This window comes from Eretmochelys imbricata, chromosome 7 (genome assembly GCF_965152235.1).
Source record: "Eretmochelys imbricata isolate rEreImb1 chromosome 7, rEreImb1.hap1, whole genome shotgun sequence".
Taxonomy (NCBI): Eukaryota; Metazoa; Chordata; order Testudines; family Cheloniidae; genus Eretmochelys; species Eretmochelys imbricata.
In genome coordinates, this window is record NC_135578.1 from 3,981,887 (window position 1) to 4,008,669 (window position 26,783).

The window sequence follows — 26,783 nt, forward strand, 5'->3', positions numbered from 1 at the left end:
GTTTTGACTGCTATTGGTCTCCTGGTCATACAGTCCCAAAACACACTGTTGTTATAAGGTCCAGAGTCTGAGATTCTACAGACTACACTCAACAGATATAATGGGATGGTCCTGTGTATTATGTATCTTATTTATTTAAGGTTGGCTTTATGATCTGAACAGTCAACTTACATAGCAGAGTTATTTAAGCATATGGTTGTAGACTGTTTCTTTTCATGCATTTATGGTCGTTACCAAAAAAAACCTAAAAAGTTTAAGTTGGAAAAATATGAAAACTTCATAGGTAAAGATAGCATTTTTTTCTATTTATTCATTTGTTTTAAGAAGTCTATCCATACCTCTAACATTGAAAAAAAAATTAAAATCTTATCCAAAATAAAGTCATCCATTCCTATGAAGTGAAAAAGTACTTGACTAACTTTGGACAAAAAGTGCATTTTAAGTACCAAGCTAACGCAGAACCCCTTAATCAGTTTTCATGTACTACTCCTGTCTGAACACCTGAACATCCAATATGAAGTATGTTCCTTATTTTAAATCTAGCAGTTGGCATCTTATCTACTAAATGCAGAGATAATGCTGACTTTCACTATAAAGCTACAAACGCATTTTTACCCACCATCCCACAACATACAGCTTAGTTGTTTAAAATACAATTGCCAAGACCACTACATTGTACTAGTTCAGTACTGATAAAATAGCATGTAAAGCTTACAAATAATGTATTGAACGATCAGATTCCTAGCTACACAGGACTCTCACTAAGCAAAACACAAATCCCACATGGAAATATTAGTTAGTATGATCTTTTTATAACTGAACCAAAAATATCAGCTGATGACCTAGATGCAATAGTACTCAGATAAATAAATAAAAAGCAATCCGATAGTCAACATAAAATTTCACATAGGTGAGAGTTTTCATGGTGATTTATACTAGACTGTGCTTATAAGCATCTTTTGTGCAGATGCACCCAATCACTATAGGCTTTACCACAGCGAAGTCTGAGAATGTTATTATTCCACTTGCTAGTTCCCTATTGACTAGAGATGTGCTCAAACACCAACCCTTCGAATTTAGTTTTTACTATCTCTTCCACTAAGTAACCTGAAAATGTTTGGGTAATGAAGAAATTTGCCATTCTTAAATAGTATTTATAACAGCCATACAAGTCTTAAATATTTAATAATGAAACATGCACTAAAAAAAACTTAGAGCCTGAAATCATTAAATGTCCCAGAACAAGAAATGAAAAAAAAAAAAATCCATACATTTCTCTGTGTGATTTCAAAGTTCCCTCATATAGAAAGTTAGTTGCTTTCCTACTGTATATTAATTAGATACGTGATGAATCCACTGGATACCAAATAATGTGGATTAAGTATCTAAAAACTGTGCATTTGAAACCTAGATATTAAGGGGTGGGGGTGACAAGACTCCAGCAGCAAAAGGAACAAGAGTTTGGGAGGATAAGCAACAAGGTAAAATCTGGCCATACTTGAAATGTGAGTGACCATTTTACTTTGTTTTGTAAATTATTCCAATCATTTTTCCAAATCAGTTCCAGTACAGGGAATCATCACATGATTCATAGTAACAGAACACAAACTTCTAATCATTGTGTTGCAAACTGAAACTCCAAATTTATCCCTTGCAGGTAATTTTACATTTTTGAAGTGCCTTTACTGTTCAGTCAATTTTCAGCCTAAGCAAAAATAAACTGAGAATTATCATTTACATTAATTTAGATCTCAATCCAGCAAAACAGTTAAACTTGTACTTAATTTTCAGCACCAGCATTTTTCCAGGGTTAATCTGTTAGAAGATAGGACATGAGAAGTCCCAAGGAACCTTTGGATTTGATAGTCTATGTTTTGGTTTCATGATGGCAAATAGCCTGGCCTGAAGCTGTTGGGGAATCACAGGTTTAGAAACTCAAGATTCACCTGTGACTTACAGTCGTTATTACTCTATTTAGCAAAAATAAAGCATGCATATTTTTCTCTCCTGTTTCTCCATGAGACTGGGGATGTCATGTGTCCCTGAAAAATGCAGTGGCAACCAAACGTATCTCCCTATAGCTGCTGCCATTTATATGAAAGCAAATGCTGTTTTGGGCACACTACTTAATGTTAAGTTTATATATTGCTCATTGGTAATTGCTTTTTGGTATACAACTACAAAGAGAATGTTTACCAGCGATAAGTCACAGTGGTGGAGGAGGTCCTGCTAGAACAGCAGGATGAGGGCTAGTGAAGCATGCATTATTATTTATTCAGGTGTATTTATGCCCACCTTTAGATTCAAGACGTTTTTTTTTCCTTTTTCATGACTTAATACTAAGTGGTTACACTCCTTTCTTTTAGATTTAATTTTTGTAATAAAGATATCTAGCCTAAACAAGGGCTGCTAAGCATCCTGCCTACCTTTGACTCTTCTCTAGAAATTATATGGAGACTTGAAACAGGATGGGTGGCAGAAAGGAAAATAATTTGGCAAGGGGTTTGGAATAGAGAGGGAGAGCCACAATAGGTCTGTCTTGTACTGTAGAACAGGCCTGATCTTTCCCCCATTTAAATCAATTATGAAACGGTCAATGGTGCAAGAACAGACCCAAAATAACGTCAGCCATTGTATATATTCATTATGCAAGTCTGCTTTTTGTACTATATTTGGCCAAATACAATGAAATCATCTCATAGTTAAAGGGGTTCACCACTTTTCCCAACACTATTTCTCTATAAGCAGAGTTTCACTAAAAAAGAAAGGGTCTGCTTGGCAAAATATCTCCTACAGCAGGGCCTCTCTTCACCCTCATGTAGTTTCAGGAGACTTCTAATAGTTGTAAGGGGAGCAACCTGGGGCTATACCTTCACAAGTGGGGAGCAGCAAATCTGACTCAGCTCTTCAACACCCACACCAAGAGCAGCTATAAACTAGACACAAACCAGGGATTCCTCCTTTCATTGAATCACAGCAACTTCTCTTCTTTGGCTGAGTTGAGAAAGATTCTAATAAAATGTTATGGTTATCTGATAATTGTTACATTCCTAGAGTTTTAGCACACTGATATTCACTTTTCATGGAGTGGAACATCACTATAAGTGGAGTTTATGCTCACATGAAGAGGACTGAAAGTCCATTGCAATATACTCAATCACTTTGGAACTCTTCCGTTACTTCACTATAAACAGAGTGTAAACCAGTGCACTAATTCAACAGCCTGTGCACCAAAGAATATTCTCCAGCCACAGCATTCCAGTCCTCTTATCTTCAAAGCTTCTGTTTATTTCTTCAACAAAGAAAGTTGTCCTTTTTCACTTAACCCAGAGGCTCCTGCAAAAGACCATCTATTCACTCCAGAATTACACTCTGCAAGTCATCTGATTGGGGGTGCTAGTGAGCCATTCTGCTCTCTTTCCAACCTAACCTGGTCCCTGCAGTACTGCTCTGCAGACCCCATCCACCAGGAACTCCTGCATGAGCCTTTCTGCTTCTTTCAGGATTACACTCAACCCACCTTTAATGTGCAAATTACATATGAGCTGGGTTCTTTCCCTTGATACAAGAACTCCTGAAAGAGCTTTCAAATTCTCTGCAGCTCTCAAGCTGAACTACTTGCTATCTTTTATGAGGACGCTAGCTATTTCCTGATCCCTGATCTCACAGCATCACCTGGAAATCAGATGTCACTGGTGAAACTAGGCCCAATTCTCTTTAAAGGGCCAGCCAACCCATGACACAGAGTTGCACTAAAACTAAGTTCACTATTAGCAGCTTTTTCATCACTCACAACTTTCAAATCTTGATAGACAAATCAGCTCGGTATTAACGGCTTATTATCCCTTATAGGGTAAGTGCTGAACCTAATAGTGCTATATCATGTAGTGTATTTGTATCTCTCTATTTTATGTTTGTGGAATTATATTCCAGTCAAAAATAATGTACTATGTAACTTTAGGAAAACTCAAAAATAAATTACTGAAGTCAATTCTCCAGTAAACCCTTAGGCTACATCATGTTTCAATGTGTAAAATTAGTAGCAAATGGTGCAAAAACATGTATAATTTGTGATCTCATCAAAATATAAGCTAAATCCACACCTACTTTGTGTTGAGTGGGTTTCTTAAAGAAAGCTCATAGAATATAATGTTCACACTAAAAAGAGTACACATTGAGCAATAAACTTGATCGCCTTCTTTGACAGAGTTATCAGGAAGATAGAGAATGAGACAAGATGAACATAACTGTAATATAGCTTTTGATACAGTTCCTCTTCGAATTTAGAAAACTAGAAGTGAAATAGAAAATACACAATTCTGTTACAAATGTTGTAAAAGCAACTACAAAAATTCTGAAACTATGTCAACTGTCTCTATATGACACCTCATATGATACCTTCAGATACTGTTGTCATAAACTGTGTATTAAGTGTAATGAATGTCAGGTCTAACTACGCCAAAAGGATATAAAGAGGAGCTCCTCCATTTCCCTCCCACCCTCTTACATCCTGTCAGTCTCATGTGGAGTAAGGCAACCTCTATGTATACCTACTGGATCAGATCCCACACACAACTTAGGCAGCCAAACTAGCTTGTGAATTGCACTGAGGTGTAGGCAGGAGATAGGCACCCAGTGAAGTGGCAGTGCATATGCTCAGAGACAAAAACACAGGCCCGAGATATTTTATTGCAAAACCTGAGGTACCAAGCAACTAGAGGTGCCTACAGAATTAGGCTGAAACCAAGGGGGAGTTTTGTGAATCACAATGGTGCCTAAAAGGGGACTTAGCACCCTAAGTACCTTTGTGAATCCCACCCTATGTGTGCACAGTGCCAACACAATAGGGGCCTAGTCTAGTTGGGGATCCTTGATGTTACTGTACCTATAGGTCCAGGGTGGGGGGTTCAAGCCAGCCCACATCTAAAGGCTCCTCTCCCAGCCTCAGGGGAGCAGCCACGAGGCCATGGCTCAAATTGGTGCTACTGTAATACAATAAGTTAAGAAAGTAAAATGGCTACAAAACTGAGTTTTTGAAGAAATAGGCAAATTTAAGTGCAAGTTTAAACTTTAGAAAAAAACCTATTTAATGAGTGTACAGAAAAGGATTTGGGTGACAGATGAAAAACTGAATATGAATTTACTACACAATACAGCTGGAAAAAAAAAGACAAATCCTTTCATTTACATACAAGGTTATCATTTACAAGACAGAAGGATAATCCTGCTCTATGCAAAAGGTTATACTAGATGACCCAGGTAGTCTTTTCCAGCCCTATCTTCTATATTTCTGATTTCACTTAGCAAAATGCATCATAATTCCAACTAAGGGCTCCCTGGTGCAGTATAGTGAATTAAAGGAAGAGGTATGAATGGAAAATACGCAAACGGAAGTGACAATGCATTTGCTGAATATTTAAGCATGAAAAATATTAGCTGTAGCATTAATAAAGTCAGTGGAGACTGGAAGCATGCTTTCCAAGGACAGCAAAAGTAAGTCATTTTTCTCCTACTACACGTTTAGATTCATGTTCTTTGCTCAATGCATGGGAATTATGCACGTAAATCCTTACACAGATGTGAGGAGACAAACTTGTAGCCTTTATACTTACACAGTAAGCAGAAACATCTGAAGAACAAACTCTGCCTACAACTCAAACAGTCATCCACTTAAAACAACCTCAGTGTAAAATTACCAATTAAAAAACTGTTATAAAACACATTTTAACAAGACTTTGCAAAGGGATTTAATTAGATTTCACATCAAAACTTCCACACGCTGAAACAATAACAGCTAATGTTGGCTGAATCCAACAACATTCCAAGAAGAGATCTGTCTAAATATCAACTATGAACTTCTACCCACACTGAAAGAAGCAACAGATAAAGCTTTCACACTAAGTGGCAGAATTGACAAGTGAACTAAATTCGGCTTTTATGAGAACTCCAAACCTACCATTCAAATTCAAAAAAAAAAAAAAAAAAAACCCAATGTCTATGTGGAATTTCTTTTCAGCACATAAGAATGTAACTTTTAAAGATCAGAATACTTCTCAACTGTCATTCAAAGATTTAAACCACTTCTGAATAACTTAAAATGCATTGGAGCGGAATATAAAAACAGGTTACAAAATCAAGGGAACTACTATGTGTTGGACATAGACATCTTGCCCAAGGGAAAAAAGGTGAAGTACTTCGTGCAAGTTTTCTATTAGGCATTTCAATGATTCAATTTTAAATTAAGTGGCCAAGATCCTACCATAGAGAAATAATATTCTGGAATGTCTTATTTAAATCACTGACATCAGCTATTTGAAAATAAATTACTAAGAAATCTGCCTACAGGCAGAGCACATTGTGTGCAATTAATCTTTCACGCGAACTTTATAGATATATGCTTAAGCATGTTGCAATTTAAGATTTTTAATTATATTACACACTATATCTAATTGTCCCAAGAGTTATACCGAAGCCTTCCTTTCTCCATCCAGTAACTATGACTTTAAAATGTTACACACACACACACAAAGTTAACTGTGTTATTTAAACTAATCCCATCATCGAACCAAGGTCAAAATGACCAAAATGATTTTACTGATTCCTCCATCTAAGTTCTTAGGAGTTTCATATTAATTTCCTAATGGGGTTGTTAATAATTTACCAAGGACAAAAATTAAATTTGTACTCCAGAGAAACATATCCTCCTCATTAAAAAAAAACTACACTATCGCTACTCTTATTTTCAAGCTCTCACTCAGTCCAACCACTGCAGACTTTTTCCCATTAAATTCTTTTGAGTTCACATTTAAGGAGCTATGTCAAATCTGATTGATTCGCTAAGGTTTACAAGGCACTCGGAAGATGTAAAGAGCTATTATTTTATACCCACATTTTAATTTAAGCGACTAGAACAGGAGGAGATTCTGCTGGATTCTAAATGCCGCACCTAGGTTGAGGGGTTGCGGGTGGGTTTTTGTTTTTTGTTTTTTTTTAAATTTGCCCCCCTCCACAGATGACAATATAGAAAAATAATTGCCGTGGTGCCGCAGAAATACCAACACTTCCGCAGTACCTGTGGCAATAAACCCTACGCCGCGGGCCGGGCGGGGTCAGTCAGCCAGGCTCCCGCGGAGGCGTTTTCACGTGACCTGTGTGACGCGGCGGCCGTTGACAAACGGCCACTCCCGTTTCAAGCGGACGGGTCGGTAACTGCCCAGGAGCGGGGGGAGGGGCGCACCTGGCGGGAAAGATACTGACGCGTCTAGAAGACCCGCCCGGGCAGTTACAAGGCCGAAAGATGCCCACCCGCCAGCGCCTGATCCAGGCCGCCAAGGGCAGGCGGCTGCAGAGCAGGGAGCCAGGGGTGCCCCCCCGCCCCAGCACAGCGCGCCAGGGGCGGCCCCTTCGCCGTCCGCGTGGCAGCAGCTGCCACCCACCCAGACGACGGACCCAGCCTGCCCTGTGGCTGGGTTGCCCGATCGAGAGGGAGCCTCCGGCGCGGAACCGGCCGCGCGGCAGACCAGGGGCAAGCCCACCGATGCTCCTCACACGCGCCCGGCAGGCCGCGCGCTGAGGGAGGGGAGACCGCCAGAGCCGCGCGCGCCCTGCCCCTGGGGGCGCCAGCACGCGCTGGCCTCCGCCCCCTGCCCCAGCGCTTCCCGCCCGGCCCGCACCGGACCGTCCCCGACTCCTCCCTTCCCCCCCATTCCCTTCCCATCGCCCTCCCCCACCCTGAGCCGCTCCGGCTGTTGAGGAGTAGGGAGTGGGAGGGGGAAGCAAAATGGAGACTTACACTCCGACTGCTATTGCGCGTGCGTCAAGCCGGGATGGGAGCGGGACGCGCCGGCGCCCTGACGTCACGCGCCCGGAACTGGCTCCGGGGAAGCCGCGAGGATTCCCACCACGCGGACAGGAGTGGCCAGCGCGCATGCGCAAGGCGCCCTCTCCTCTGAGGCGGTGTGCGGCCGCGCTCCCTTCCCTGACCGAGCCGTTCATGGACAGTAATGGCGGGGCAGGGGGGGATGGGGCGCGGTGCCCGACCGTAGTGCTGCCTCCCGCTGGCTTGTCAGCCCCCAGGATGGGCCTGAGGCCTCCAGGAATCACGTCAGGCGATGAAACCCAGGGCTGTGCCCCACTGGTATGGGCAGCCCTACGCCGACCCCAGCCCAGAGGACAGTGTCACTGGCACAGCCCCCAGGAACCCCGCATGCTGCCATGGACGCCAACACTGTCCCCCATCACAGCCAGCATCACCCCTCCCCCTGCAGACATGCCATCCCCGGTGTCACCGACACAGATACCAAGAGCCTTGCATGCTGCTATGGACACCAATGATGCCCACCACAGAGGCCAACACTGTCCCTCAGTGACAGCACAGACACCCCCGCTGTCGCCCCTCCCCGATGCATACAGTGGCAATCCAGCATCATGCCCCTGGTGCCAACACCAATGCCTCTCTCTTCTATATTCTCTTCTGTGGAGAAAGTAAATACAGAAGTGTTATTTACTCCTCCTAACACAAGAACTAATGGTTACCACATGAAATTAATATGCAGCAGGTTTAAAACAAAGAAATATTTTTTCAGACAACTCACAGTCAACCTGTGGAACTCCTTGCCAGAGGATTTTGTGAAGGCCAAAACCATAACACGTTTCAAAAAAGAACTAGATAAATTAATGGAGGCTAGGTCCATCAATGGCTATTAGCCAGGATGGGCAGGGATGGTGTCCCTAGCCTCTGTTTGCCAGAATCTGGGAACGGGTGAAGGGATGGATAACTTGATGATTCCCTGTTCTGTTCACTCCCTCTGGGGCCATTGGCCACTGTCAGAAGAGAGGACACTGGGCTAGATGGGCCTTTGGTCTGACCCAGTATGTTTTCAGAGAACTATCCACAGTGATTCCAAGATCTCTTTCTTGAGAGGTAACATCTAATTTCGAAGCCACAATTTTGTATGTATAGTTGGGATTACATTTTCCAATGTGCATTACTTTGCATTTAATTTCACCTGCCATTTTGTCACCCAATTTTCTGAGATCCCTTTGTAACTCTTCAGAGTAATTCTGGATTATCTACAACCTTTCCTTTCTCACTGTTCATCCTCTTCTCCAGATCATTTGTGAAAAAATTGAACAGCACTTGTTCTAGTCCAGATGTTTGGGGGACCTGTTTATTTATCTCTCTTCACTTGAAAACTGACTATTAATTCCACCCTTTGTTTTCTATCTTTTAACTAGTTACTGATCTATCAGAGGACTGTCCCTCTTATCCCATAACTCCTTACTTTGCTTAAGAGGCTTTGGTGTGGGAGCTTATCAAAGGCTTTCTGAAAGTCCAAGTACACAATATTCAATGGATCACCCTGTGATTCTGTATGATTGAAATATGATTATGAATATAATTAACAGAGCCACTGTTAGACAATTGCAACAAATCGTGTACAAAGTATATTATGTAAGGTGTCAATGGAAAATTATGATTTGCTAAATAAGATTATCCTGTTTAAATCCATGTATCATTTTTGTATCAGAAGTTATGAATATTTGCTTTATACCCATATCACCATTGTGTTTGTCCTCAGGGTAACAGCCATAAGGTAGTTTACATCCAGTCTAGCCAGCACATTGTGAATGGACTTTTCAAGCTTGATTACTCATTAAAGACACACCTCTCACAACGGGCTATAGAAGAAACTCATCCCACCCAGTAAGTCTTCCTATGGATGCCATAGCATGAATATGGCCAATGGCTGCTCCCACCCCACTCTCCATGAGTCAGCAAGCCATATAAGGACATGTGATATACTCATTTGACCCTAGACTCCATCTTGTGCCACAGAAAGGAGCTGTAAGCTTTGTTTGGAATAGTAAAATTCTTCCAATCACATGGCAGAGGATACAAAAGACCCTTGAAACATCTCCATGTTGCCTCTTTCCTGATCTGAACTCTCTAGACTGCAGATTTACAACTAAAATGGAGCATATTGGACTATGGACTAAGAACCCTCCAGTCTTTTGGAAGTTACCAAAAACTCTACAAGCCAGCAGTCTATAATATCACTTCTACAAACCTGGTATAAGAACATTGTCATTATTGTATGTATATGATCTATTGACCATTTTAACAGGTTTCAGAATGGTAGCCGTGTGAATTGGAATTAATTTGCAAACTGGACACCATTAAATTAGGCTTGAATAAAGACTGGGAGTGGATGGATCATTACACAAAGTAAAAATATTTCCCCATGTTTATTCCCCCCCCCCCCACTGTTACTCACACCTTCTTGTCAACTGTTGGACATGGGCCAACCTGATTATCACTACAAAAGATTTTTTTCTCCTGCTGATAATAGCTCACCTTAATTGATCACTCTTAATATAGTGTGTATGGCAATACCCATTTTTTCATGTTTTCTGTGTGTATATATATATATATCTTCCTACTGTATTTTCCACTGCATGCATCCGATGAAGTGAGTTTTAGCCCACGAAAGCTTATGCTCAAATAAATTTGTTAGTCTTTAAGGTGCCACAAGTACTCCTTTTCTTTTTACTGTAACAAGAGTGATCAGGTAAGGTGAGCTATTACCAGCAGGGGTGGGGGGAACCTTTAGTAGTGATAATCAAGGTGGGCCATCAGTATGGAGTGAGCCTCCCTTATTTCTCAGCAGTTTGTCCTGAATCTGGCATTCTCCGCTGTGACCCAGTGAGGTACAGTGATACACCCTTGTCCACATGCTTGTTGATTCCCTCAAATGATTCTAATATATTGGTGAGGAATTATTTCCTTTTACACAAGCAGTGTTGACTCTTACCTGCCACAATTTTGCATGAGGAAGGGAAGTCTCTGATGTAGAATCATAAGGGAGCCAGCAGGGATTCTTAAAATAGACCATCATTGAGGATGCAGACTTTGCTGATCAACCCAGTGTCAGGCAATATGAGGTGTAACTGGCACACAGCTAAACCCTCATTCTGCAAAAGCAATCCACCTTATCATAGAACATGATGGCACTGGATGTAGCTTCCTGCTTCCCTGTCCCCTCTCCCCCCGCCACATGCACACCTTCTAACTATCTCCACTATCCTGCTACCTCTAAAACATTTGACCTACCAACCCATTTAGAGACTGGATTAATTTTTTAAGTGGGGAAAACTGAATGAACCCTCTCTTGGTGAATAGCTATTTTAGATAAATCCACCACACTGAGTCTTGGCACAAATGTTGATCTGGTTTCCAGGGAGTTGACCTGTTGCAATAAAAAGAGCAAAGCAGCTGGGGAAAAAAAAAAAAAAACACCTGACTCCCTGCCTTTCCCCTCAAAATGTGTGCCCCAGTGCAACTCCTGTCAAATTTGTATGTGAAAGGAGTTAAATCAATGTTATGGGCCAACATGACTGCTCATTTTGGGCATCTCAATTTTTGGATGGCCAACCTGAGACACTGATTTTCAGAAAGTGCTGAGTACCTATCCTCTGCAAATCGGGCCCTTTCAAGGCGTCTCAAGTTGGGCACCCAAAAATCTCTAGTCATATTTGAAAATCTTAGCCTTGGCTTTAAACTAAATCAGAGGTAAAGGATTAAAAAGCTTACCTCTTATGCATTCTCTTTCACTGACATCATATACTACACCCAATCAAGGGATAGTGAGGTGTTCACCTTGCACGTATATTCCTTTATCCTTTCATCTGTCTTCTCCTTCTTTTTGTACTTGGCATTTAAAATGTATTTTTTTCCTCCTTTCAGATACTGAGCATTCAGAAGTGGCTGAAGAGGCAGGCACATTGAAAATAAGAATGTTTTTGGTCTCCCTGAGCTTTCAATGTATACAGTTGTGAGTGTAAAACACAAACAATGTACAGGAAAAAAACACTGAAAAGATCCAGAGTTCAGTAAAATGGCATATCCTAGAATTTGGTTAAGCATGTCAAAAAGTTTTAAATCTGATGAAGGGGGGAAACATGAGTATTATTGAACAGTGTTAAAACAAACTGTAAAACCTGAGTTTTTCCAGTAGCTCTTCCCATAATTCTCCATTTCTAATGCTATAACCTCTCTATAACCAGAGATTATGCATTACATAAAGAATTATAATAGCTAAATTTACACAAGACAGATGAAGAGGTGGGTTACTGCTAGAGCAGAAGCTTTTGTTTACCAAAAGATGGCTTTAATATTCTGCTATTAAGGGAGGAAAGAAATGCAAACACAAGAAGCAAAAAGTGATGCATGTTGCTAAATAATTTGTTTCTAAAATTCAACTGAGCATGAAATCTCTTGAAAACAAGCCAAGTAGAGATCCTGGGGACACACTCTTTTAGCCCAGTAGGGACACTACACTTTTCCTCATTTAAACTCAGCTGTTTGCTATTTAAGACGCAAAAATATAGAACTTTCTCTCCCTAATCCTTAGCAATACTACAAGCCTTTAATATCTTGTCCTTGCTAGCCTCACTACTTCAATGTGCCAGGTCCTTCTAAAAGCAGTTTTCCCTGCCAAATGAAATTTGAGAAGCTGTCTGCCATTGTGTTTAATGGGGATTGTAGGTTATTTTTCAATGAATTTCAGTGATTCCAATATAAAACTGTTTTTATTTAAAAATGACAAATCCTAGAACATATGGTGTTGTGCAATGTGTATGGTCTCCTATGGCAAATTCAAACAAACTCTATCGCTTGCCATATTTTCTTGGTGGCCAAGAGGTGGGAACATAATCATTGTGGAGAAGTAATAGTGGTATTAGTAATCTTAAAAACCTTACTTAATCTTAAAAATAAAAATTCCTTACCAATTCTCTTCTCTCCATATGGCAAACTGATTCTTTCCTGATTACCATGTTTCTACCTGGTTTTGAGATTGACAGTGTATTTCTGTTTAATCCTGTTTATCAGCGAACATTATTTATGATCTCCAAACAGCTCTGATACCAGGGTTTGGTGCTTGGATTCATTTTGTCAGTTATGCAGCAGAAAAGCAGCAAAACATTATAGGACCTGCTTAGACAGTTATGATTTTATTTTTTGGAGCTCAATCATAAAGCAATCTTTTGTTGTTTTTCGTTTTTATAGGGTAGGTATATAGAATCCAGAGAATATTCTCCACTGGATTATTACTATTTTAAAGCAAATTTTGAGCCTGACAGCTTTACAGTATCCCTTTAATGGCTGCTGTTTAATATGGTTTTGATTATGATTCAGTTCTTGTCCTCCCTCTAAACCTTTTCCTCAAGCTACTGCATGGTCTTCAGTGGTCAACTAAACAGCTTCTTCTGTAAGGCCAGTCCATCATTTCTCCTAACGCATCACTGGTCATTTCTCTTTTCCTCAAAAAGTGATACAGTATTCATGTTTTTTGGCATAGTAATGATAGCCCAACATCCAGTCAAAACAGCCTCTTCTGTGAGGCCAGTCATTCATTCCTCCCTATTAGATTGTCATCCCCAGATGCCTGCTGAGCTACATCCTGTGTATTCCCCAGGACTGTGCCCACAATACATCCACAATGACTCTGTATTTTCAATGACAGCACCACATCCTTTGATGAGCCTTCTTCAATAGCATGGCAGCTGCAGCTGCTGACCATAGAACTGCCGCCTCTTGGAGTTGTGCCCTTTGCATCTTCCATGACTGAAACAGTCTACAAACAGCAAAAAAGTCTGATATCACTTTTTTCTGAAAGTAGAGAGTTTGACAAATCAAGATGTCAACAATGTTTTGCATAGTGATGACACAGTGTCCTGAATCCAACACAAAATAATACCTCTAAGCTATGTAGACAGAGTATGATGTTTTTCTTTATTTTAACAAATATTGATAATGAAATCCAAGCCTCCCAACAATAACACATCTGGAGGAAGATTCTCAGATATATCTAAGCATGAGGAGAAGTGTAGGCACATTTCCCTCCAGAAATCTGCAGTCACTGAACATGGCCACCAGCAATGGATCCAATTAGCTATAGAATCCCAGGGACTAGCTTTCATAGTGTGCTTAATACAATGAACACAGAGACTGTTTTTATGAATGCTGGGTTAATGACACAATTTCTCAATACTATGGAAAACTTACAAAATATACATGCAAGGTATAATTATAGAATGATACAAGTGAAAATTATAAAGGATAATGGAAACTCCTACATCTTGAAAAAGAAACGAAAGAAGCTGTAGGATTTCTGTTTAGCTAAAGGAGAGCACACAACATTAAGCAACATTTTAATACAAAATGAATTGCATCTTATCCTAAAGAAGAAAATAAATAAGTTCCTAAGTGTTACTGAAAGCACTTATTTGAGTTATGAAATCTGTCAGGCAAAATACTAGCCAGGCTATATGAAAACAAAGAAAACAAAACACATACTACAGCAGTTAAATAAAAAAGCAAGGGTTGAACAAACCAACACAGTATACATGGTGTCTTCAAAGCTTAAAAACGAATGGAAGTATCCATGCCGAGAATGCTCACACTGTTTTGCTATCAAGGGCTAATGCTAAATTGGAGATTTTGCAAAATGTAGAGGAAATTACTTTTCCATTGACATATGGCAGGCTTTTAAACTCAGAAGATTTTAGAAGGAGTTTTCATTCAGAATTAGCACATTTTGTTCTTTCAGATTTTCTCCAGCACTTGTACAGTGTAGAGAGAAACAAAGGTGCACAAGAGATGTAGGAGATGGGCCTGTACATTGAAGGGAGTGTTGGCTTCGCTACATGTTCTTCCTGTCTCTTGAATCAGCAACAGCTCCTCCTTGCAAACAACGCATTGCAAGCTCCATGTGAAAGAAATAGCTTATTTGGAATACAGACCTTATACAAAATTTAAAATTTTATGTTTCAAGTGGGTTTCATCTTGATATACTTTAAAGTAGCTTTCCTCTAGACACATGAAGATTCCAGAAAAGCTGTTTGACTTACAGCCCAGTTCCAAAAGAGGAAGATTACTGTAACACCCTTGTTTCTGAGAGGCAACTGGAGTTGATTAAACTGATCATTAGTTCAAAGTTTTTTTAATTTAATTTTGCTGATGGATGGATGTTGAGTGACTAGTTGTTGCTAGGGTTCTTTTCCAAAAAAACTGTTTTTAAGGGATTTTTATATTGAACTTCCCGTAAACTGGCAACACTGTCATTTCAAGATCTTTTCAGCCAGCTAAAACTATGCCAGTTTCCTCAGAATGGTCTCTTGTAGCCAATTTGTTATTTTTTTATGGGGGGAATGGGGAAGGTGTCACAGACTTACAGTCTCTCTACGGTATGTAAAACGCTGAATATTTTTTAAACTGCTGATTTAAGTGGGACTTTTCCAAGTTGATGTTTGCTAAAAGATGACCTAATTTGAACCTGATTGCATGATTCCAGGGTAGGTTTCATATCTGATACATCTGAGGACCTTGAATGGAGGCACTACAAGGCTGAGTAGGTGAAGTTCACAAACTATAAGAATCAAAGGTGTGGTCCAGAAATATTGTCTTTTGGGATCAACAAGACACATTCCTGAATCTCAAAGACCAGCCATCCTGGGAAAGGATGTCATGACATCAACAAAGAGTCTATGCAGCCTTTCCCTAGTGTCCCTGAAACCGAAGGTCTGCTAGCAAGCAGCAGTGTGTCAACAGAACATCACTGACACCATCTGGTTCCCTGACTGCAGTTCCAGCTCCTACTTTACATGAGTTCAGAAGACTGCAAGAGGTGAAGAGTTTGCAGATCCCGGTTATCTTATTTTTCCTATCTCTCTGTGAAAGCATGGTTGTGTGGATGCATGTGTGTGTGAAAGCCCATACAGTTCACCTAGAGAAGGAGTCAGAAAAAAATGTTTCCCAGGTTTAAACAGCCCTAAGCATTGTCTCAAAATTATTCATTAGAGCATGTTCTGTGGCCTATATTAAAAAGTTCTGAGAAACTTGAAATTGTCATCTGTAATTTCTGGTAAGCAAGAATTGTCAAACTTCTTCTTATCAAGAGTGTGTTATTAAAATACAGACTTTAACATCTCTGATGTGGGGGAGGAAAGGATGACCATATAAGAATAGAATTCTAAGGAGGCAGCTTTATAATTGGCTCTAAGATTGTGGTTTAGAGATTAGATAACTTTGTTTCAGTATTAAATTCTTAATATTAAGTTTAATAAATTCTTTAGCTGGGGTTTAGAACCAAATGGACCTTCTTAAAGTCCTCTTTAGAATTTATAAAAACATTATTTTTACTATTAATTTGATTTAATTAATTTGATGATTTAACCTCAAACCAGTGTGGAGACTAATTTCTTGATTTCATCTTGATTTGAACGTTGTAATACTCCATTTCTACCTTAGCTTAATATTACTATTAATAGCTTTGGGGCTACATTTTCATTATTTTTAGGTGGTTTAATAAAGTTTATAAGAAGATAGCCACATTTCTTTCAAAAAGCAACATAGGTCCAGATGTCTTTGAGGACCTGGGTGGATGCCTAAGAGATGTGATCTGGGCATGGTGACTGGTGGGGGGAAAGATGGATTTAAGCTAAAGGTATGTTGTTAGGTATCCACAAGGTTTGGCTTCCAGTCCTTTACATGCTTTGCCTGCTGCCTCTTCTAAAAGACTACTATCCCTGATTCAACAAATGGATTATGCAGTAGAGAAACCACTGTGAAACATTCATGGATTTTTAAATTATATCTTCCTTGGCTGTCATTTTTTCCTGCAGATTGTACAGTTCAGAATACAAAGCCAGTTCATACAGCAACCACATTAATTTTGGTTTGCTCAAGTTTCATGTGAGACACAAGAGAGGAATTACAGAAAAATGTTGCAGCTCTATAAACTAATAATGCTATTGAAGACTTGAGTTGGCAAGACAGATATCCAAGAGAATGCCAACAAAGACATTCAAATAAACTCTAATTCTACAAACATTCAGGCTACATGGGGACATTTAAATGTGGCATAGAGTGCTTGCCTAAATAAGTAAAAGACACAAAAATAGTTCCACATACCACCTATTATCCCAACAGAAGAATGACTAAAAATTATACTAGTATCAGGGGGTAGGTGTGTTAGTCAGTATCCACAAAAACAAGTAGTCCGGTGGCACCTTAAAGACTAACAGATTTATTTGAGCATAAGCTTTTGTGGGTAAAAACCTCAATTCTTCAGATGCATGGAATGAAAGTTACAGATGCAGACATAAATATACTGACACATAAAGAGAAGGGTGTTACCTCACAAGTGGAGAACCAGTGTTGACAGGGCCAATTCAATCAGGGTGGATGTAGTCCATTCCCAACAATAGATGAGGAGGTGTCAATTCCAGGAGAGGCAAAGCTGCTTCTGTAAGGAGCCAGCCACTCCCAGTCCCTATTCAAGCCCAAATTAATGGTGTTAAATTTGCAAATGAATTTTAGTTCTGCTGTTTCTCTTTGAAGTCTGTTTCTGAAGTTTTTTTTGTTCAAGTATAGCTACTTTCAAATCTGTTATAGAATGTCCAGGAAGATTGAAGTGTTCTCCCACTGGCTTTTGTGTGTTACCATTCCTCATGCCCGATTTGTGTCCATTTATTCTTTTATGTAGGGACCGTCTGGTTTGGCCAATGTGCACGGCAGAGGGGCATTGCAGACACATGATGGCATATATAACATTATTAGACATGCAGGTGAATGAGCCTCTGATGGTGTGGCTGGGTCCTCTGATGGTGTCACTAGAGTAGATATGGGGACAGAGTAGGCAACGAGGTTTGCTACAGGGATTGGTTCCTGGGTTAGTGTTTCTGTGGGGTGGGGTGTAGTTGCTGGTGAGTATTTGCTTCAGGTTGGGGGGTTGTCTGTAACGGAGGACTGGCCTGTCTCCTAAGGTCTATGAGAGTGAGGGATTGTTTTCCAGGATAGGTTGTAGATCGTTGATAATGTGCTGGAGAGGTTTTAGCTGGGGGCTGTACGTGATGGCCAGTGGTGTTCTATTTTCCTTGGGGGGCCTATCCTGTAGTAGGTGATCTCTGGGTACCCGGATCGCTCTATCAATCCTTCTTGTTTTAAAAACTGTACACTAATTTCTGCCTGGATAGGCATGGCACTAGGGAGGAGGAAGAGTGGGGGGCAGGAGGGATGAGGGGTAGGAGAGAGAGGGGTTCTAGTAGACTTGTCCTCTGCTCTAAGAAACCTATGTAGTAGGGAAGGGTCCTACCAGGCAGTCCTGGGAAAAGGCACAACGAGGTATACTTTACTCTGAAAAGGAGCATTATGAAACTTGCTCTGATCGTACTATATCATGCTATCTTGATAGGGGAGATAGAGATATCCTCCATGGAAGCTGATCATGTCATCTTGCTGTTACAGTGTTCAAGCTGGTGCATCTCCTGACTAGCCTTCTTGTGTACTAGGAAGAAATCCTGCCCTGCTTCTTGTGCAGAGACAAAACCTCATTATGTTCATTCTTAATCAGCTGCCTCACTCCTACAGTGCGCCAGCTCAACATGGAGCAGGACTTAGCCCTTTACCAAAAGATTTAATGCCATGTTTGTTTGTTGGCCCTTGGCTGTAAAGCTCTCTGCCACCAGATATCAGGGTGAACTTGAATCTTACTAGTTTCAGGGTGAAATGCAAGACCCATCTCTGTACAGGTATTTCTCCAATAATAATGACTAAAGTGGGCTGGCACCACATTTCTTGAAACAAACGCCAAGAAGGATCCAACTTCAAGATTACAACAACAAAACAAATAATAAATAATAATAATAATAATTAATAATAATGTAAAATGAAGTAGGAATGGCAAATATCCTCCTTCTGGAGAGAATTACACTTCCTGGCTTATCCTGCGTAGTACATGAGAGCACAGTAGTAACTATGAGCAGTGCAACAGAAATGCAAAATTAGAGCAATATAGATTAGAAAAGAATTAGATATCCTTGCCAGTCTTTGTACAGAATGGGTCTGCAAAAAACAGCATTAGAAGATAGTAATGTGATATCCTAAGACTGGAACCAATCAAAAGCTCATTTCTTTAAATTAATGGGTAAAGCTGTTATATAGAAAACCAAAAAAAACCACTTTATCTATTTACAAATAATCCACGTGTCATTTGAAATTTAAATGGGTACAAACAAGGTTTACTATTGTCTCCATTCCTATAAGTTATTGTGTGTCATACATATTTACTAAAAAGTCAACATTGGCATATATGAGCATAAGACACCACTTGTTGCCAGTTTACAATTATATATAACTAGCCTCAAAACAGCTATATACAGCAGAGAAACATTGCAGTGCCTTTTGCAACCCTAAAGTCAACATGCAAAAATTATACAATATACAAAAGTCATAAACAAGGCAGTATCCACAGAAATTCACTTGCAAATTCTGCTGGCAAGTCTGTCTATGGCAAACTTTATGAAGTCTGACAGAACCTGATGGATATTTTTAAGGTTTAACAGCCCGTAGAGAATAAGTTCTAATATTTGTACCTGGCCCTCTGAAAAATAGGCCAGGAAACAAGATATCATTTAGGACTCAAGAATAAATCAAATGTGAGGATTCTAAACCGAGCTGGTATTGAGACAAGTTTTGTACACAGAAGATTTAGAAGACTTTTTTAAAAGTCAGTTTCCTCTAATTTTGGCAAATTACCTCTCTGAACCACCTTGTCTGATCATTAGCTTTCCCCCCAAAAATTCTACTGGATAGATACCACACAAGCAAAATTTCCCATATAAAAGATAGGATTTTCCCTCTGGAAGTTAGAGGGTGTCATAATCAGATTACAATAGCAAGCAAGTTACATGAGATATCACACTGATGAGCAAGATACAAGAACCAGAATCAGATAGAATCCTCAACTATAAAGTCATAGACTCTATAATCAAAACTGGAACACAAAAAGTATTACATAATAGAGAACTGTTATCATGGTGAAATGTTCTGGTCTTTTTAATTAATCAGACAAAAATAGGTTATTGAAAATGAAAAATTATTTTTCCTGGCATGATGTTTAGTGTCTTTCTTTCTGCCTGATGTAAACTATCTACAGTGTATTTAGTATTCGGTAAGATACAAATCATCTCTTACGGATCCATTTTGTAACAATTAGCCTGTGTCAAGGGCTCCCCCTGTTTGCATAGTAATAAGCTATCCCTCTTTGCTGAGATATGGAGGAAAATGCACTAAAGAGATAGCTCAAATCCAGAGCCCAGTGACTGGCCAGAGGTTTTTAAAACATTTTATTTTAACAAAGAGGCTGTAATGGAAATAAGGCTGATTTTTTACTGGTAATTTTATGCTTCTACTACCAACTCACATAGAAACAGTGAGCCTATGGCAGTTGGTGAGTATGATTTTCCCCTCACTTAGACTGGTGTAAATCAGCAAGCAACTCCAGAGAGGACAATCAGGCCCATCCTTTAATATGTTATAGTAGCTGTAATTTCTGACCGTTAACTGCTGCATTTTCACCTTTGATGGAACAAGTGAATGGCGGATATCACCTAAATGTTTTGGATAGAGGAAAGGAAAGGACCTCATTCACCACTGCATTTACTCCATTATTACAACCTATCTGATCCCAGTTTTACACTGTGACATTAGGGACATCAATGGAGTTATAGCTGCATAAAAACAGAGGAACAGTTGTGAGTCAGGCCCATCAGGTTTTTGCATGTTTGTTAATAGTGGCAGCCATATTAACTGAACTACTTAAATATCACACTGGCATTTGGCAGCCATATTTTCATACATATTTAGGAATCTCCACTTTTATATTTAGCTATAAATAGTCTGTTTCCTACTTCAATTGTTCTTGGTAGAAAAATAGTTCTATTTACTTGAGAAAGAAGGCAGACAAATTGGAAATGATACTGCTGGCAAACCTACATCTGGAAAGGACACAGACAGTATATCATTAGACATTAATATTTCTATGTTGCAAAAGTGACTGAAATATTTTATTGCATGCAAACATTATATAGGGATCGAAAAAAAACAAATGATACTGTGTAAACAACTCCAGCACATTGTTATGTCCATTTCTCATGCAACTGTCTTTTGTTATTGAACAATTGCTTATTTTCTTGATTTGCAAGAATCCTTTTCTCTGAAGAACCTCACTAGTGATGAGTAAGTGAAAGAGGAAAATTTTATACTGTGATGATATAAACTGTTTAAAAATCATGTTTTTCAGGCTAAATCTTTTATTCGGAGCCATCATTTTCATGCTATTGCATCTCTGTTTATCATACTTCACAGCATTCCGGTTTTCACACTCATTCTTATGGCATTACAGTTTCTAGCAGCCGAGCCTGCGAGACGGATATCGGTCCAACCATGTGTATTTTCTAGAACTCACAATAAAACCACAGGGAAACTGAGTTAACAAAAGTACAGTAAGTCTAATTTATATTGCAAAGATTTAGCTTACTCCTTGAGGTTATTAATATGCTCTACATATAGTCCTTTTATAAAGTATTTGATGGTTCTGTTTTATTTCACTAATTCTGAATAAAGTAATTAAGAACAGGATTTTTTTGTATAATATAGCTGGACACTAGTTATTAACAGCAGAGACTTTGGCTTTCCTGTAGTTAATATTATGCCTGCATTTCCATTTTAATCTTAATTTTTCACAATATTATAACTTCTATACACATTAATTCTGGGGTAAGAATCAGCACAAAGAACCTCAGTTTATGAGTGATTTGTGTTTTACCAAATATATGAAGATAGCTGTAGTTACACAACATAAGAAAGCATTTTCTAGTATAGCTAGACAGGAATGAGATATGCACAAAGAGCTATACCAACCAAGAAATACTCATTAAACAAGCTGAGAAGAGAGAGATGGTGTAATCTTGGACCAGTCTACTTAAATGACAAGTCTTCAGACAGATGATGTGACATATTCTCACACCTTAGCTTTCAACCATACTTGTAAATATCAATATCAATTGCATGACCTTCTCCATGAATGCCTTACAATCTGCAAGGCTCTCTGGATCTACATTTAGATGCCTCTCTCACAATCCACAGACATACGTTTTTTTCAAGGTGCCACTGTTTTGTTTTGTTTTTAAATGGGATTTTTGGTTTGATTTTTATTACACATTACCCCACAACCATAAACCACAACCACCAGAGAGGAAGACCAGTAAAAAGGGTCAATGCCTCTATCGCCACACTGAAATTAGCTTATATTTGTGTGATCCTTTAAATGTTAACAGCTGTTTCATATTGGTATTTTAATCTTTTTTTAAAAATTATATTATTACAAATTAATATATATATTAATGTATTACACACTAATTAAACCTAAAATGAAAATTTACAAAGGGGTCACATTTATGTATGTGCTTGCTTCCTGTATCAAACTCCCCAGACTTCTATTTTTGACAAATATTTGTTATTCAAATTGATCAAGAAGGGAATTGCAAATCTGAGTATTGCTGGCTAGAGCACAGCACTCTCTACTCACAACACTTTCACTGACATCAAGAGTTAAGCCTGTATGACAGTGGCAGGATTTGTCTCAGAATCTACAGAGTTTCTCAAACGCAGCCACCAGGTGATTTTCTTGCAGCCACAGCCTCCTGGGTGGTGATCGTGCGGCCAACAGGGGTTTGACCCTGTCCCCCCCTTCCCCCCCACAGAGCTGCAAATGCCAGAGGAGCAGGCAGCTGGGTAAGTTCCACACCTTCCCAGGGGTGGTGGGGCTTGGGCTTCCAGCTTCAGCCCCGGGTGGCAAGCTGCAGGCTCCAGTTGTGTGGCATCAAGCTCTGTCCCTCGCCTGCGGCAGGGCTTCAGGCTCTGGCCCGGGCTCACCACCCCTCCTTTGCTCCTGGCCCCCACTGTGTCCTCCAGCTCTGGTCCCTGGTTGCAAGTCTTTGGGCAAATATCACTTTGCACAGAAGCAGAGACTTACTAGCTAGCAAGTCAAAACAAACCAAAAAACAAAAACAAACAGCAACCAAAAGGCAAAAAACAACCAACAACAAAAAAAACGACAAGAACATTGTGTTCTTGCACCTTATTTGTGTTTCTATTCTGTTTAGATCCAGTAAAGGAGAGACAAATGTACATTGAGTCTGCAAAAAAAAAAAAAACCTCTTACATAAACAAACGACTATGATCTGGACATGTATATGTGCATATTTGTTTTTCTTAATGTTAGATATTTTAGGAAAAATTGTCAGAGCGGCCACCAACAAAATTGTTGAGAACACCTGTAGGTAACCTTTTATGCAGAACACTTAGTGAAACAACATTGGTATAAAGGAGAATAGAATCATAGAATATCAGGGTTGGAAGGGACCTCAGGAGGTCATCTAGTCCAACCCCCTGCTCAAAGCAGGACCAACCCCCAACTAAATCATCCCAGCCAGGGCTTTGTCAAGCCTGATCTCAAAAACTTCTAAGGAAGGAGATTCCATCACCTCCTTAGGTAACGCATTCCAGTGCTTCACCACCCTCCTAGTGAAAAAGTTTTTCCAAATATCCAACCTAAACCTCCCCCACTGCAACTTGAGACCATTATTCCTTGTTTTGTCATCTGCTACCACTGAGAACAGTTGAGATCCATCCTCTTTGGAACCCCCTTTCAGGTAGTTGAAAGCAGCTATCAAATCCCCCCTCATTCATCTCTTCCACAGACTAAACAATCCCAGTTCCCTCAGCCTCTCCTCTTAAGTATCATAGAATCATAGAATCATAGAATATCAGGGTTGGAAGGGACCCCTGAAGGTCATCTAGTCCAACCCCCTGCTCGAAGCAGGACCAATTCCCAGTTAAATCATCCCAGCCAGGGCTTTGTCAAGCCTGACCTTAAAAACTTCCAAGGAAGGAGATTCCACCACCTCCCTAGGCAACGCATTCCAGTGTTTCACCACCCTCTTAGTGAAAAAGTTTTTCCTAATATCCAATCTAAACCTCCCCCACTGCAACTTGATTTGTGTTCCAGTCCCCTAATCATTTTTGTTGCCCTCCACTGGATGCTTTCCAATTTTTCCACATCCTTCTTGTAGTGTGGAGCCCAAAACTGGACACAGTACTCCAGATGAAGCCTCACCAATGTTGAATAGAGGGGAACGATCACGTCCCTCGATCTGCTGGCAATGACCCTACTTATACATCCCAAAATGCCATTGGCCTTCTTGGCAACAAGGGCACACTGTTGACTCATATCCAGCTTCTCGTCCACTGTCACCCCTAGGTCCTTTTCTGCAGAACTGCTGCCTAGCCATTTGGTTCCTAGTCTGTAGCGGTGCATGGGATTCTTCCGTCCGAAGTGCAGGACTCTGCACTTGTCCTTGTTGAACCTCATCAGATTTCTTTTGGCCCAATCCTCTAATTTGTCTAGGTCCTTCTGTATCCTATCCTTACCCTCCAGCATATCTGCCACTCCTCCCAGTTTAGTGTCATCTGCAATCCTGCTGAGGGTGCAGTCCATGCCATCCTCCAGATCTTTTAGGAATATATGTAGTTCAGATATTAGCAAATGATAATTGCCCAGAGGTACTTTTACAATATGTTTTTGACCAGATACTGACAAAAGATTCTCTCATTTTGTTCATTAAATCAAAGCTAGGAACATCCTTGATCTTAATTTTACATTAATTTGCTGTCTGTCTAAAATTAATTTACCCATGTTGAAACTTTGGCCCTGATCCAGACACTTATGCATAGACAGAACTTTAAGTACATGAGTAGTTCTAGTGAAGTCAGTGGGACTGCTCATGCACTTAATATTAAGAACATGCATAAGCGTTGCAGATTAAGGGTGAAATTCTGGCCCTATTGAAATTAATGGCAAAATGCCCATTGACTTCAATGGGGCCAGGATTTCATTTGCAGAGTCTTAATACCCAAACACCTGAATTTAATAGTCATCATAAATTATTTTTTCAATTATTTTTACTTCCAATTAGCAGAAATGGATGGATATTATTCTTATATCCATGTACTTATGAACAATATATAAAGTAGCTACTCTAATACTTTAAGAGGTCAACAAATATATTTTAATACACAAGCTTTACATCAAAATATCCCTTAGCCATAAATGTGGCAACCTAGCCCATTGTGAAGAGCAGAAGAGAGCAAAGAAGAATGCAATGAAAGAGGGGGAAAGCTACAAGATATTACAGTTGCAATACAGAACAACAAAGGATATCAATAAGGGAAGCAAGGAGGCAAAATAGAATTTTAGATAAGGGAGTAAACAGGAAGGAAAATTTTATAAATACATTTTGGGCAAAAGGAAAACAAAGGCCAGTGCTGAATCAATAGTAAGGTCAAATCATACTGGCCACAAAGTGCTGAATATCTCCATATTTATGGTCAGTCTTGAATATAAAGTGTGAAGGAAGCATGAAGCTCTGTGAGATAAATATTAATAAGACTCTGGGAATATTAGCTTCAGAATTAATAAGGGGCAGGTAAAATAATATTTAAGTACTTTAAATATTTATAATTCAGAAGGGATCAATCAGTTTGATCCAAAGATTCTTAAGGAACTGGCTGAGAAGAAACATTGGTAGTCATCTTTCAGACCTCATGGAGAACAGGTAAGGTACCAGAGGACAGAAGAAGAGTGAATAATAGCGCACATCTTAAGAAACAGGGAAGGGGAGAAACAGTTATAGGCCAGTTATTTCTCCACAATGCCAAGAAAACTACTACATTAAAAAATAGGGATGCCCCCAGTCTGCACTACTTGAGCTGAACAAGTTGAACACCCAACAGTTGAGGAGGTATGTGTGTGCATTGGCTCTTGGGTTGTGGTTTGGCCTGTGATAATAAAGGAGTGAGCCATGAAATCTGGCTAGGACTCAGGTTCCAATGCCAATATGTCAGGCAGTTTTGATTCAAGACTTATAAATCTAAACATAACCTTAGCAATATTATTGCCGGGAGAATGCTTTTGGCATGCTTTGTCTACCCATCCTAAACAAAGACAACTACATCCTTGTGGCTAGCTGAGATTGTCCCATTCCAAAGGAAACTGGATCTGTGCATACAATCCAGCTTTTCAAAAAATGATCTAGATATTTACCCTGAGTCATTAACAGTTTCTTGATGAGAGACAAGATTTTCCATTCTACCAATGGGGGACGACATGTTAGATTACAACTAACGACAGTTGTGCTAGACCTACATCACAAAAAAGAGTTAAACAGCAATAGAGACAAATAAGAAAGCAATATCTCACATCATGAATAATAAATACACTGTTCCATTTTGTCCTCAAAAGAAGAAACATGCATAATGAGACTAGTTGAGAGAAGTGTAAAAATATGAAGCTAAAACTTGTATTGTTGAATTCTAAATTTACACATTATATTTACATTTTATATGTTCAAAAATTCATTTCATGGTGACAATGAATCTGTATGTAATTAACATTCTATTACTCAATGCATTATAGTGTTAGAATAATCTTCCAAGGCACTAAGCTATCATGCATCAAACATTGCTTTCTGGTAACTGGCTGTTCAAAGTAGGTCTCCCTTTTGGTTTTGACACTATTAATCTTTCTGCCTCTGGGCAAGACTAAAAGATGTGGGCTCCAGAAGGAAAAAGAATGCTTGGAGTAAAAAATTAGAGAAAAACCATAGGTTAAAGGACAGAAACAATAAAGTAAAACAGCCAGGGAAGGTTAAAAAATTATACAAAAAAAGAGCTTTAAAGTAGCAACTTAAATTCCTCTTAAAGAGCACACACACTATTTTTATTGTTGCACTTGAAAGAATATGGACCAAAGTCAGCCCTGACATAAATGGGTACAACTCCTATAGAAGTCAATGAAAGATGTGTCCATTTGTGACAT

The 26,783-nt window shown here is 39.5% G+C and overlaps 1 protein-coding gene across 2 annotated transcripts in view; it reads right to left on the minus strand.

Moving 5' to 3' along the window:
* FHIT (fragile histidine triad diadenosine triphosphatase) overlaps window positions 1-7,826 on the minus strand; it is a 1,103,012-nt gene extending 1,095,186 nt beyond the window's left edge. Inside the window, exon 1 of one of the 2 annotated variants that reach the window (XM_077822782.1) lies at window positions 7,793-7,826. The gene's annotated coding sequence lies outside the window, so the exon portion shown is untranslated. The remainder of the gene's footprint in view (window positions 1-7,792) is intronic. The other variant, XM_077822781.1, reaches the window with a different exon arrangement.
* Between the last annotated feature and the right edge of the window lie 18,957 nt (window positions 7,827-26,783).